The sequence below is a fragment of the Pseudopodoces humilis genome, chromosome 9 (genome assembly GCF_049639895.1).
Source record: "Pseudopodoces humilis isolate 2021_Gansu_Grassland_sample_001 chromosome 9, ASM4963989v1, whole genome shotgun sequence".
In the NCBI taxonomy this organism is placed as follows: Eukaryota; Metazoa; Chordata; class Aves; order Passeriformes; family Paridae; genus Pseudopodoces; species Pseudopodoces humilis.
The window spans coordinates 4338076-4352480 of NC_142208.1; the positions used below are offsets into that span (position 1 = coordinate 4338076).

General features: G+C 42.3%; 1 protein-coding gene across 3 annotated transcripts in view; it reads right to left on the bottom strand.

Moving 5' to 3' along the window:
* PCDH15 (protocadherin related 15) overlaps positions 1 to 14405 on the bottom strand; it is a 665923-nt gene that overhangs the window by 486433 nt on the left and 165085 nt on the right. For all 3 annotated transcript variants that reach the window (XM_088059571.1, XM_088059572.1, XM_088059570.1), the window contains exon 3: positions 9090 to 9167. The gene's annotated coding sequence lies outside the window, so the exon portion shown is untranslated. The remainder of the gene's footprint in view (positions 1 to 9089; positions 9168 to 14405) is intronic.

Below are 14405 nucleotides of genomic sequence, written 5' to 3' on the forward strand. Positions count from 1 at the left end.
GCTTTTCGTCTGTGCTGCAAGGGAAAGAAAGATATGCAAACAGAAAACATGACAGCAAAATCACCTGAAGTGATGCCACAGTCATGCAATCATTGAATCAATAAGGCTGGAAAAGACCTCCAAGATCATCCAGTCCAGCCTTTCACCAAATTCTTCCATGGCCACTAAACCACACGAGAAAGAGCCCCATCCTCTCATTTTTTGAACAATTCCAGGATGGTGACTCCAGGACTGTCCCGGGCAGCCCATTCCAATGCTTAATGCATGAAGCATTGGGTCATGGGTTAAACTCAGGTGAAGTTGAACCTGAAATATGAAGAAAATTTGTCACATGGAAAAAAACCCACCAAAATTAGCAATTTAATGAAAAATAAAGTATGACTAACGACTTCTCAAGGAACGTATTACCACTGACTGGAATGGCAATCAGCCCTCCTCAACACTAATTTTGAATAGATAACATTAATTTATAAATAAGCAGTTTTACAATTACATCCAATATCCCTCTTGCACAGCAATTAGAGCCCTTGAGAAATCACACTCCTAAAAACATTGCTTTGCTCGGCACAATCAGTAAGCTGCCTGAGAAACAGAAGGAAAAGCTTGCTCACCAAATCTTTCTAGTGGCCTGATCACTGGGATCATTTGGGAGCTGTACAGATTCAGTAGTTGCTCAGGATTTACACTGCTTTTTATAACTTTTCCTCATCTGGGTGTGGAAATCTGTCTAGCGCCAGCGGAGTCACCCAGACACACAGCAGATCTCCTGGGAGCGGAAGGAATTAATCCAAATTAAATCTGACAAGTTCATGTCACAGCTTCCAGAAACAGAGAACCATCCAGGCTGGGAGAGACCTTCAAGATCATCAGCTGTTCCCTTGCACCACAAGCATCGCCTCTAAATCGCATCCCAAGGGCCACATCCAGAAAACTTTTTAATGCTTCCAGAGATGGTGACTCTACCGCCTTCCTGGGAAACTCATTCCAATGCCTGACCAATTTATTCCAGTGCCTGACCACTCCCCTCCAGTGAGATTTTTTCCCCCTCATATCTTATTTGAACCTCTCCTAGTGTCACAGTGCTACAGAACTGTTGATGATGAGGTGCCTGTCTCCACTCGTGACATCACAGATGTGGAAATCAGTAAACCTCAAGCTGAGGCAATGCAGAAAATTTCACATCAGGCATAGAAAAAGTTGTTTTTCTTTTTATCCTTTATAAAAACTGGGACTGAATTAAGTTTTAAGTTAGTCTTCTCTAAGATGCCATGGTAGGGAGTCTGAGGGTATAAATGGTCAGTCAACATTAAAACTCTCTGTGCAAAATGTATTAGGCAAATATATTTAATAACATGTATGTTATACATACATATGTGTTTAAGAAATAAATTTAGATTAATTTAAGAGATTTCTGAATTTCATAACAGACAAAATCTGCATCCAATTTTGAGACAACCCTCAACAGAATGATTCATACTTTGAAACCATGTCCTTATAACCTTGAAGGAATCAGAAACATTCATTAGGGACAAGACATATTTTTTTAATAGGTTCAATAACACAAACCTGTTGGGTTCTTAAAACCCAAATCTCTTAAAAAAGAGATGGAAAAGTGTATCTGCTACTCCTTGGCACCAGTCTGTAACTGTATGGGCAGAATTGTCTGTGCAGCAAAACCCCCTAAACCCAAGCAAACTGCACAAGCTGTTCCTCCAGCTGGGGATATACACACTCTCTCCTCTCCCCTTCCCCATTTTACAGTGAGAAGTAGCTGTAACTTCAAAAAGGAGATCTTTATCCAAAAGCTTGTTTCAAGCATAAATTATTACACTGTGGCATATGGAAAGCTTGCCAATATTTACCTCTGACTCACCAGCTATTCTCTGGCAAGATGGAACACTAGATTAGAATTATAGAATCCTGGAATCATTTGGAAGGCACTTTAAAAGTCTCCTATTCCACCCCCCCTGCCATCTGAGAGCAGGGATGTCACTCTCTAGAACAGGCTCAGAGCCCCATCCAACCTGTCTTTGAAAGAAAACTCAAGTAAAATTCAGAAATTAAAATGTAAAGGTACCAATAACCCAAAAGGTAGATGCCTCCCTGTATTAAAGGAACATGAAAAAATTTTACTATTGATCCCAAGTCTGGAACTATTTTTGGCTTTGAAAAACACACTATTTCTTTTCAATTGTGAAAACCAAACTCCTCATTACCACAGAAGCCCTGCTGTAGAGTCAAAAATTGCTGAGGCTGGAAAATCCCTCCCAGCCCATGGAGTCCAAGCTGTGCCCGATGCCTACCCTGTCCCCAGCCCAGAGCACTGCGTGCCACGTCCAGCCCTTCCCTGGACACCTCCAGGCATGGGGACTCCAAACCTCCCTGGGCAGCCCCTGCCAAGGCCTGAGCTCCCTTGCCATGGAGAAATTCCTTCTGGTGTCCAACCTGAGCCTCCCCTGGCACAGCTTGAGGCCGTTTCCCCTTGTCCTGTCCCTGTTCCTTGGCAGCAGAGCCCGACCCACCCTGGCTGTCCCCTCCTGTCAGGGAGTTGTGCAGAGCCAGAAGGTTCCCCTGAGCCTCCTTTGCTCCAGGCTGAGCCCCTTTCCCAGCTCCCTCAGCTGCTCCTGGGACTCCAGCCCCTTCCCCAGCTCCATTCCCTTCCCTGGACACACTCCAGCCTCTCCAGGGCTCTCTGGCCAGGAGGGCCCAGAATTGGACCCAGCCCTTGAGGTCCCTCAGCAGGGCCAACCCAGGGGATGGGCCCTGCCCTGGGCCTGTGGCCACCCCATGGCTGCCCAGGGCCCCTTGGCCTTCTAGGTCCACAGTCAACTGTCGCACACTAATTTTCTTCAAGAACAGGTAAATGACACTGTGGAAGCTTTAGGTTGCTCTTAACAATCCACCCCTTCTGTCTCAAAACACCACTGGGGGAAACAGAACACTTTCCCTTCCTCCACACCTCTGACAGTCTGCTTTGGAGGTGTAAACAGCTCCAAAACCATTCCATGGTTACAGATATAAGGGGACTCGGATGCTGTTGCAGAAAGGCTGTTCTGGGTGGGTGAAGGAAAATCTAGCACTCCCCCTTGTTTACAATAGGTAGCAAAGGGCCCCTGCTGGCCCACACTCTCTCCTAAATGAACTTAAAGGGTGACAGCATCACTGAACCTACCCTACATATTTCTGCCAGCAAATCTGTCAGTACAGAATGGGTAAACATCCTCTCTTTGCAATCCTCAAGGCACAAATGCACCCCCAGTGAGTGCAGAACACTTCTGCTGCTTCAGCCCGTGCTTCAAACATCTCCTGTGATGACACAAACACTATAGGTCCTGGATTTGTTTGTTCCAGAGTGCTGTGCAAAAACACAAAGAAAATTTATTCTGTTTCATAGCAAAGCAAATTCAGGAATATGAGTAATTAATGCAATTTTATCATAGGTGGAAATGGTTCAGAATTAAAGAGTTGTTAAAGGCATATCTGGGAGGGGGTTTTGGATAGAAAAGTTGAACAGATATTGCTTCTGGTGTATATCCTGCACTTCCCAGCCATGAGTAACTAGGAAAGAACAGTTGCACATGGTCAGCATTCCAGCAGGAGGCCTGTTTTATCTGACCAAAGCAGTCTAGCCAGAACACTTCTCTTCAGGTATGTGCCCCTCTGACAAATGGATCAATTTAAACCCGTGCCTGGCTCTCTCCACAAGGACAAAAATTTGGTGATAAACAACCCCCTCTGACACCAGTTCGTCTGTGAAAGTGCAGAAATGCTGCTCCACTCATCAAATAGCAAATAAATGAACAGTTCATGGGTTGTCCCCATGACAAGGCAGTTGGGAATGCTCCATGAGCTTTTCCCACCTTAACATCTCTCTCTGCTGGATTCCTCCTCACCTTATGCTTCTGATGATCCTCTTAAAACTTCAACCCACCACTGCCATCCAACTCACTAGCAACCAGCCCTCAGAGGAAAGTTGTGTTGCTCAAGCTACTCAAACCTTCCAGCTGACAGGAATTATCCTCTCTGAGTTAAAGAAACTCAAGGGGTGAGCACAGCAGTCCTAAAACCTCTTCATACTGAGCTGAATAAATTTGAATGGTTAACACTGAGTTAACAAAAAAATCTCCCAATGGAAACAAAACAAAATAGCCCAATGTCCTGTCTACATCCCATACTTCCTTGTGTGTCAGTGACTGGGGAGTACAGGTTCAGCACACAGACAAAAGTGTCCATGATAGAGAGTCCACCTGATCCAGTCACTGCTGGATCAGCACCTCATTTTAATTTCATCCTGGGAAACTGAGAGCTCTGATCACAATGTCAACATGTGTCAAAAATTCATTTCCACATCCCACAAACTGTCTCTCAAATAATGCATCATGCTTCAAAATAAATTCCAGGAGAATTTAATGTCCAGAATATTCCCATCAATTTTTTAATGCAAAAGGTGGAATCAACTCTCATCATCATGATTTTAGTTTTGCTATGAAAATGAATTGAAAATTTGGACCAGGTTTGTGCATTTATATATGTTAAATGCATCAGCTCAATGGCAGCCTCCTTTGAAATGGGGAATTGTCATGCACTGGTTTCAACAGAGACTTTAGGGCACAGAATGCAGTTTGCCTGGGCCTCTACATCTGGTCTGGAATGCAAATATAATGGAATAACCTGACAGAAAACAAACACGCCACTGTGTTCCTTAAATGTAGTTACCCCTTAATGTATTACTACAACACAGAATCTACTAATCAGAATTATAGAGTCCCAGAATGGATCAGGTGGGAAGATAGTCCCTCAATTTTTTACTTTTTTTTCCCCTTGTTCATCAAGAAAGACTGAACATTTGAGTTTTTATTCCATCAAAACCTGGCATTTTTTAATTTTAATTTTGTAGTGGGTTGGCATTTAAAAAAAAAAAAAAAAAAGAGCATGATAAACACCCAGGAATGTGAGGGTTTTGACAGAGGTTGTTGGGAGTTTCTTCTCTGCCTGAGACTTGGCCAATAGCTGGCCAGTTCTGAGAACTGACAGTATTTTTGACCATTGAAAAGTGAGATTACTTTTGTGACTACTACATTTTTAACTTGAGCCAGGGAGCTTCTGGCTCTTTTTGTTTCCGGCCTTGAAAGGTAACAGAGCTCTAGTGCAGCTGCCCCCCATCCCTCGCGGCCTGTCCAGCCTGGGGGAAGAGCGGCTCCCAGGTGGGGGATGGAGGCTGCGGGGAGTCAGCCCCAGGCCGGGCCAGGCCGTGCTGTGGTGCTGTCTTCTCCTGGAAGCCCTCCGGGTCCCATACCAGCAGGGTGCACGAAGCTTTTCCCAGGGGGCCCCCGGCGGGCTGTTGACACTCGCAGAGCAGCCCCCCCTCCTCAGTATGGCCTGCACAGACAGCTCTAAGCTGAGAACTGCCTGACTGCCTGCTCCTTCTGCTCCTTCCCTTCGGCTGCTGGGCTGAGAGAGAGACACCTGAAATCCGATACCATGAGTACCTGCCATGGTGTGGGCCAGATTTTAACCCTTTCACTACCCAGATGAGACTTGCAGATTTAATCCCTTTCCAGAGAGAGGAAAGCGAGAGTGATCAACATGTAAAGAGACAACATAAACCATCAAAATCAGTAAAAGAAAGAGTTGAGCCTCAGATGGAAAGAGAATGAGGAGATGCTTTAATAAGCTGAAATATTATTTTGGTAAGGCCGTGGAGATAGACAATAATGTTCTGAAAAACTCCTTTAATTAATGAAAGAGTATTTGGGGGGCAATGAAGTATTTCAAAGTGTAGATCTGAGTAAAGTTATCCATTGATGAAGCTGAGCAGATTGTGGAGTAGTTGTGATCCCATGAGGTGCTGGAACAGAGAGAGAGAGTGAGAGTTGATGAAGACCCTTGGTCCCCAGGAGAAAAAAGAGAAAACCTCTGTTCCCAGAGATGATCACAGAGACAGATGAAGAGAGCCTTTGCCTTTGAATAACTCATCCTTAAAATAACACCCCTTGAGTTCATGGCCCATGGACACAGCTCAGAGTGGTGTGAAAATGGGAGGAGGGCGTGATGGCAGAGAATTTTCTTCTGGGCAGCTATCATGGGAATGAAAAGCCATGAGAAAACTGTTTTCTTGTGGAGAACTCCCCATGGAATGACAAGAACTCCTCTCTCTACAAAGACTAATGAAAAGACTATTGTATAGTTGGGACTGCTTTAACCACCAAGTTTTGCCTCTGTGTTGTCAGCTGGACAAAGGAAAGGTTGGATGCTGGGGAGAAAGGGTTTCTGGAGGTTTTATTCTGGTTTCTTGTAGTTCTGTTAATAAACTTTCTTTATTCCTTTTAAGTTTTAAGCCTGTTTCTCCCTTCTCCTAATCCATATCTCATAGCAAGAAATGAGTAAGTTTCCTGGTGATTTTTAGCTAGTGCTAAAACCATGACAAATTTTAAAAACATTTTGGGCATCACTGAGGAACTCATTTTACTGAGAAGGCATAGACAGATCCCTTCAAGGTCTAGATGACTTTGGAGTGTCAGCAAAACACTTTGCAGCACCTCCAGTGCATTTTGGACACAGGCAAGCAAGCATCCCTGTCCACCTCCTGCTTTTCAGGAGAAGATAAAGCCTCACAGGACACCCAGGAGACAGGAATGTTAATAACTCTCATGCTGAGTTTATTCAGGGCCTTGACTGAAAATATCATTCCATAGCAAACAGATAACCATAAAGAAATCACACACCTCAATGACATCATCTTCATCCATGCCACTGTCACCACACCCACACAAGGGTTAAATGATTTTTGAGATCATTCCAGTCCCAAATGAGCTCAAGCTTGGCATGTACAAGATTAGAGGGGAGAAAAAAGGCCGCTCTAAAATGTGCTCAACAATGTCACATTGTAGTTTTGGAAACTCAGGAACATAAATCAATATTAAGTTTCTGAGCTCTCTTGACAAGAAAAACCATCATATAATTACAGAATCAAATGAGAGACATGTCCATGTCGCAAGTATTTGTAAGCAAGTTGATATCAGTCGTACTTTAGAAACAAATAGCTCATTTACAAGCCAATTTGAGCAATATATGCTGCCAAATTGAGCCTGAAGCCTGAAACCCAAAGTCTGCAGGAAGAAGCCAGACCTCTAATTTCCTGCATGACTGGAGACACAGAAGTAAGACAAAGTGTCATTCTATTAAGGCTCAGAAAACATGCTTTTAAAACTCAGGTGGGGTTTAATTCCTTGGCTTCCAGAGTTTTAGAAACAAACTCCTGCTGGAAGCAGCTGAGTGCTGAGGCTTAATGGGCTGAAGGCAATCTGTGTTAATGGAGTCCACTCTGGAGCAGAGTGGATTTGCTTCTTTCTTTGCCTTTAGCTTGGAAATCGCCAATATTTCTTTCGTCACCTTATTATTAGTAACTGTAGGGATGAGAAATTATCGATCCATCTTAGCTGTCATCTTGTTTAAACTTCAGACTACTCGTGTGCTCTAGGGACTTTTGCTGATTTTCCTAAATTAAATAATTGTTAGAAACTCAAAGGGATGAAACTGTTCTTTGCCTAGTTATGCATGTCATGCCTTGCTAAACTCCTTGACAAAATTGAGTCAGTGTTTTGTGGCTGACAGAGCATTATTTTGGGGGAAAATTAGCATGCATTTGAGTGGCTAAATTTAGAAACAACCAAGCTGAAACCTCCTAATTTCAATAGCAACTGATTATCTTGAACTGATCTTTGAAAGTGGCTACTACATGGAATTTCCATGCTCCTTCCTCTTGGAAGGGGACAAATGAGTATCACATCATAATCTTATTTATTTAGATATTTCTCTGAATAAAAAATATGAGAGAACAAGACTGCTCTGCTCATTATTTCCAAACATCTTCCCAGGGAAGCAATCCAACATCAAATATTTTATCATCACACTCCCAGAATCTAAAATATTTGTGCTTGTCTGGCTTTTTGTGGCTCCGTGCTGCCCTTCTCAGATTTCTGCTGCCTCTAGACACAGCTGCCAGCACAAAACTCTCCTTTTTTGTCTCCAATAACACCATAATGCCCAGGTGCTGAGCCCTTGGACCTGTGACACAATGACTTTACTTTTTTTAAGGTATTTACAATTATATAGATTGCTTGAACATTTTTTAGCATTCATTTTAAAGCTCAGAGGGTTTCATCTGCTCTCCCTTCCTGTACATTAGGACCTCTCATTGCTTTGCATGTTTTTAGCAATTAATTTTAACAATTCTGCTTTTTTTCCCCTCCCCCACTAAATATGGTATAATATGGAATATAAATTCACAGCAGGCTGTATTTACCTGGTTAATCCCCAGCTTTAAAGAGAAATACAAGAAAATACACAAACCAAAAAGAAACACCTTCAGGTCCCCAGCTGTGACAGCAGCAGATCGATGTTTTCTGTGCTATCTTGACTTGAGTATCTCTTCTATGATCATTTCTCCAATTTATATTCATTACAGAACACCTGCCAGGTCTGTTACCCAAATTATTTGGTGTCCCTGTTGTATACCCCAATATGTGAAACCACCCCTTGTGCAATCAAAACTCAAGTCTGCTTTGAGAATCACCACATAAAAAAAGATTGATTTTCATCTTGGAAATGTCATACTTCTGCCTATAATGCTCAGCTACATTTTTCAGGAGTAGTAAAGTTCAAAAAAGAGCCCCAGTCCTGACACATCTCTGACACATCTCCGACACATCATGATGGATGTGTCAGTTCTGCTGCTTTACTGCCAGAAACCTCCTGCTACAGAATGAAGCAATCAATGAAGAATAATAAATCTATCCCAGACACCAGAACTATTTTTTGTACATGCAGAACAGCAGAAATGACACATTAGTTATACCTGTGGAGGCAATAAACCATCACACTTTCTTTACTATTACACAATTCCAGTTAAACAGTTTAATCTTTACCTGTTTTATCTTTTCAACACTTCACCATCAAAAGTCCCAATATGCATTTTCAGATTATTAATGTAGCGAATTAAAAAAAAAAAAAAAAAAGAAAAAAAAAAAGGAAAAAGAGAGAGGGAGAGAATTGAAGACACACTTTCCAGCTAAGAGAAGTTTTCTTACCATTTTTTCTGGTCCTTCTGTCAGCCAGGAGAACAACTGCTGCTCCAAAGGAATCTGCTGAATTACGTTCCTTTCATCCTGGAACACATTGCTCCTGATTAATACTGATTCAAAAATTTTACCTTGAGTGCACAGCACAAATACATTTCATTTCCCTTTTTTATAGAAGTCTCATGTTTGAGATAAATTACTGTAAGATTGGAGAAGTTAATTTGACGTGCATAAATCAAGGCTTTGCAGATTGGTTTGATTTATAACTAATGCCTTTGAGTATATTCTCCTACCTATCCTTCAAGTAACAGCCTTGATTTCAGCAAGAGAAAATACACTTCAAAATAAGTATTTTCTGAGGTCATCTGACCACACCACCAACAAAACAAGCCTAGCTGTGCCAAACACGGTGATTTAAAATACATGAGTTCATTTAAAATTTTCAGAACACAGGCTCAATAAATTTGAAAACTGTTGTGGGACTAGATTGATAGTTCCTTGTGTTTGTGTATGATTTCCAAAATACATCCATGGCTCACTGTCATAATTCTGTTTCTCCCATTATTTTATACATTCATAAGCACACAGACAATATTTAATGCTGTGGTAACTGTGCTTGGATGAGGCAAAGCACACAGAACAAGCAGGTATGTGACTAAAGCTCACTAGAACTGAGAATTAGAAGGAATTCCAGGGCCAAAGGATTTCTCTTTATTCATTTGGCTTTTCCTAGGCTGCAGTTTTATAAGCAGGAGCATCCTGATACTCTCCCTCTCTTGCCCTCTGACGGGCACTGGCTGCATTTATAACCAGGCTGAGGAAGGAACGAGAAGCAAAGTTTGTTTTGCTTTTGTACAAACCTTAAATAACTTCATAAATCTGTAAGTCAGGCTCTGCCCCAGAGTAGTGGGGATCTGGCTATGAGGAAACACTCAAGGTAGGAGATGAGTTTTGATGACACCAAAATCACTCCTGACGCTGCTTGGTGGTGGCCCTTTGATAGAACGCTGCTCCTGAGGAATCCCCATGAAATGTTAGAGGCAGAAAATAGAACAAAAAGCAGATTTCAGCATGACTGTGCTTGGACACAAAGCAATCTCACCTCCCCTCCCCCTGGAAAAAAATTATCATTTATTTTTGTGTGTGGCCTTGTTATCCCTGAAACCTCCCAGTCAGACACGGCTTCACTCTCCTGGTTGTGGGAAGGGCAGGGAAGTAATGAATACTCTCAGTCCACACAATGAAACTACAGCAGGATCATGAGCTGCTTCCCTTGGATGATAAAACGTTCCCATGACAATCCCTCTCATCTGCGCATCTCATTGCTATTTCCAGCAAGCACAGTTTGGTTTTTTCCAAGTGAAAGCAGCAATGCACTTTCTGAGGAAATCAAAATTGGCAGGAGCAGTGTAGCACTGCTGTGTAGTTGTTTCTGACAAATTAATAATTTAATTTAGTATTAGGTGCTGAAGGGATATAAAATAACTCAAATGGCTATTTCCCTTCAAGCTGGATGATATTTTTTTAGAGTATTTCTCTCTGAGATCAGTGAAATGCTCTAAAAATACTTTGTAGGTAACAGTTAATTTAAAAACAAAGCAATAACCAAAAAAGTAAGATTTTGATTTATTTTTTCCCTAGGAGCTAAGATAACATTTCCAAAGTTCTTTAATTTTTTAATGATAGGAAAATATTTTGCATTAATATAATGAAGTTGCTTATTATACACAAAGCTATTTTTAAATTTCCCATAACTGGCATAACAGTTCACCTAATCATCTCTAATTTTAATGTAATCCTGATACAAACCTATTTCTTAAACAAATGTTAAATAAATAGCAAGTCTAGAATCGGTACAGCTCTTGTAGCATTGTGCCATTCCCAACCACATGAAAACACTCTGAATACAAAATTATTAATTTTCAGCTTCCATTCCAGCTCAAAAACCTATAAATGCTCACCAGATTAACTTTCAGTATTAACAGACTTGAATACATTGTCTTGATTAACCAAGATTCTTTAACATCTTTCATGTATTAGTAGCTCAACACAGATTTTCCAATTTGTTCATTGATGTCCTTAACAGAGGAAAAAGGAAGGATTTTCAGGACAAGGAAGGGAGCAGGGTGGTTTCAGGTGAGGCAAGGACTCTCAGAGATTAGAGAAATTCCAATTAAATCTGCCAGCCCCCTCATGATCTGCTGACCTTTGTGTGCATAAATGAGCAGTAGGAATTCAATTCCAAGCCAAAGGACCAGAACCCAAGCAGATTCTTCAAAATCTGATTTCCTGCCCTAATAGAGACAGCAGAACAGCATTCCCCAAGTTCCAGCTGAGGGATTTGTCTTTGATGTCTCCCTTTGAACATCAGAGGACCAGGGACCACCCTGTGTTTGTGCCAGCAGCAGGAAGGTAAGGTAAGGCCCACATCCAGTGTAAGCCTTGGAGAGCAGCTCTTCCCTCTACCATCCAAAATTCCAGGTGCTGTTGGCGTTGCAAGACAACCAGGCAGAGGGAATGGTCAAACCTCCCTGATTCACTGGCTTTGAAATGCTGCGTTCTCAGCCTGCCTGACATTTTATTTTCTATATATTCTGATTTAAAGTTAAAAAAAACCCCTCAAGTGACTCTGAAGTGAATGATTTTTTGGTTGTTTATTTTGGCAAATTAGAGAATTTCTGTCTGGAATCACAGATTCCTGGGTAGCCAGGGACCCATGAGGATCCAGTCCCACTCCTGACCCTGCAATATTGCCGTTTTTAGGGTGATTTTTTCTTTTAAATCAGCACAAGAGCAACAGCATGAGCAGAAGTTTAATCAGCATCCTCTCTCAGCTCCTCTCACTGAATTTTGCTGATTGTGATCCTAAATGCTGCTGAGATTCAGCTCCTAAAAATGTGTCATAACAACTCCAGCAGCACTGACACTCTGACCTTCAACTCTAATTAATTTTAATAAACATGGCTGTGTTTTGAAAAACTAAAAAAATAAAGATCTGCCCTGCTCTTTTCTAAAACAAATAAAAAGGTAGGAGTCAGCCTGCTGAATACACATAATGAGATTCACAACAAAAATAAACTTATTAAAATGGATTCTCCTTACTGTGTTTTGAGAAAGGGGTTTTGACCATGGGCACAAAAACCAGACCACAAAAAACCAACCAAAACAAAACCAAAACTCATGAAAACAGTGCTACCCTAAGCCTACTTTTTAAAAAAACAGTTTCAAATTAAAAGCAAACAAGATCTACACGAGTTTCATGTAATCTTCACATTTGGAGTGACTTTTAACTGTATAATAAAATTAAATTTTTTGCTAAACCTTTCTGAGACCTCACACTGCAGGTAGTGAAGGGACCTCAGGATCACCTTTTCTTTGCAAAGTCATTGTAGAGTCACCTAAGTCATGTTTAAAACAAAACTAATCACCCAATTAATTCAAGACCATAAATATTTAAATTTTTTTCCCTAATGAGATTTAAAATATAGTCTATTCTAGGTCAGCTATGTCTTTATAGCTCTAAATAATAACATTAAGGCCTTGTACAAAAATAAAAAACAGATTTGGAATTAAAACTCATGCATTATCCAGAGTCACTATGTGACTCTGTGACTTTACAGAATTTCTTTTCACTTTTTTGTAGTGTCAACTTAAAATAATGTGCCTGTGAGAGACATTAAACCAGTGAAAGACTAAAATCCCACAGACTCCTGATTGACCTCAGACTTGGGAAGAACCTGTTGTTCAGAATGGCCCAGGAGAGGTGGAATTGTGAGAGGGGATAAGGCAGTGCGGCATTTTATAATAAAAATGTTTTCACTCCATATAAGATTAGATAATAAAAAATCCCAACCCTTTTTACATCCTTTAAACACAGTTTAAATGACTCTACCTTAAGACAGGGAATTCCTACGAAGATTCCTATTTTCTCCCAAGAGAATGTACTCCTTGGATAGGAGAAACAAATCTGGGGAGTGCAAGGGCAGTGAGTGAAGAGGTCTCTCCACGAATATCCATCTACTCAGACTCGGAATAACCAGCTCCTGAGGCAGTAAATAAAATTCATCCCTTCAGCAGCTATGAAACACAGAACACTAAATAATTCAGCTTCCAAACACTAATTACAGGATGTTGACAGCAGGAACTGCCAACCCTGAGGATGCAGAGATGACCCCAGGATGTGCTGATGTTCCCTCTGACCCCCCTGCAAACTGGAAAATCAGCCCCTGCCTGAAATAGAGGTGCTATGATGCATGGCCATGCTGAGGGGGGCTTTATTCCTGGTGTCTTCAGCCTGAAATGCTTGGGACCCAAGACAATTTCCAAGAGCATACTGAAACCACCTGAGGAAACTGTTCCAGTCCCTGCTCAGACAAGGATTAATGCTGTTGCTGCTAGCAGGTAAAAATCACCTGGAATTCCCACCCTGCACAAGGCAGGGCAATATCAGACAAAACCACCAGTTCTGCATTATACAGGGCCCACTGCAGGGCCACAAACTGTCACAGTAAATATTCCCAGAATCCCAGAACACCTGGAGCTGGAAGGGGCCTCTAGACATCATCCAGTCTAATCCCCCTGCCCAGGCAGGGGCACCTGGAGCAGGTGGCACAGGAACACGTCCAGTTGGGTTTGGGTGGCCTCCAGAGAGGGAGACTCTCCCTGGGCATCGGTTCCAGGGCTCTGCCACCCTCCATGGAAAGTTCTTCCTCATGTTGGAGTGGAACATGTGTTGTATGGCCACTGCTCCTCATTCTGTCACTGACAATACTGAACAGAGCCTGGCACCCTCCTGTGCAATCCCCTGGAGATATCTGTGTGGATTGATTGGATTTCCCCTCAGCCTTCCCTTCTCAAGACTGACCAGGCCCAGCTCCTGCCATCTCTCCTCATCAGGGAGATGCTCCGGACGCCAAATCATGTCTGTGGCCTCTGCTGGACCTTCTGTAGTAGTTCCTTGTCCTTGAAATGCAGAGCCTAGAGCTGGACACAATACTCTGGGTGTGCCTCACCTGGACAGGGCAGAGAGGCAGGATCTCTCCCTGACCTACTTGCCATATACTTCCTGATGTCCCCAGGATCCCACTGGCCCTCCAGGCTGCAAGGACACTCTGTCTGCTCATGGTTACCTCGTCTCTCACCAGCACCCCAGGTCCTTCCCTGCAGAGCTGCTCCAGGTCCCAGCCTGTGCTGTCACTGGGGGTTGTTCTTGCCCAGGTGCAGGACCTGCATTTCCCTGGTTGAACCTCATCAGGTTTCTGTCCATTCAACTCTCCAGCCTCTAAAGGTCCCACTGAAGGTCAGCTCAGCCCCCAGGTGGATCCA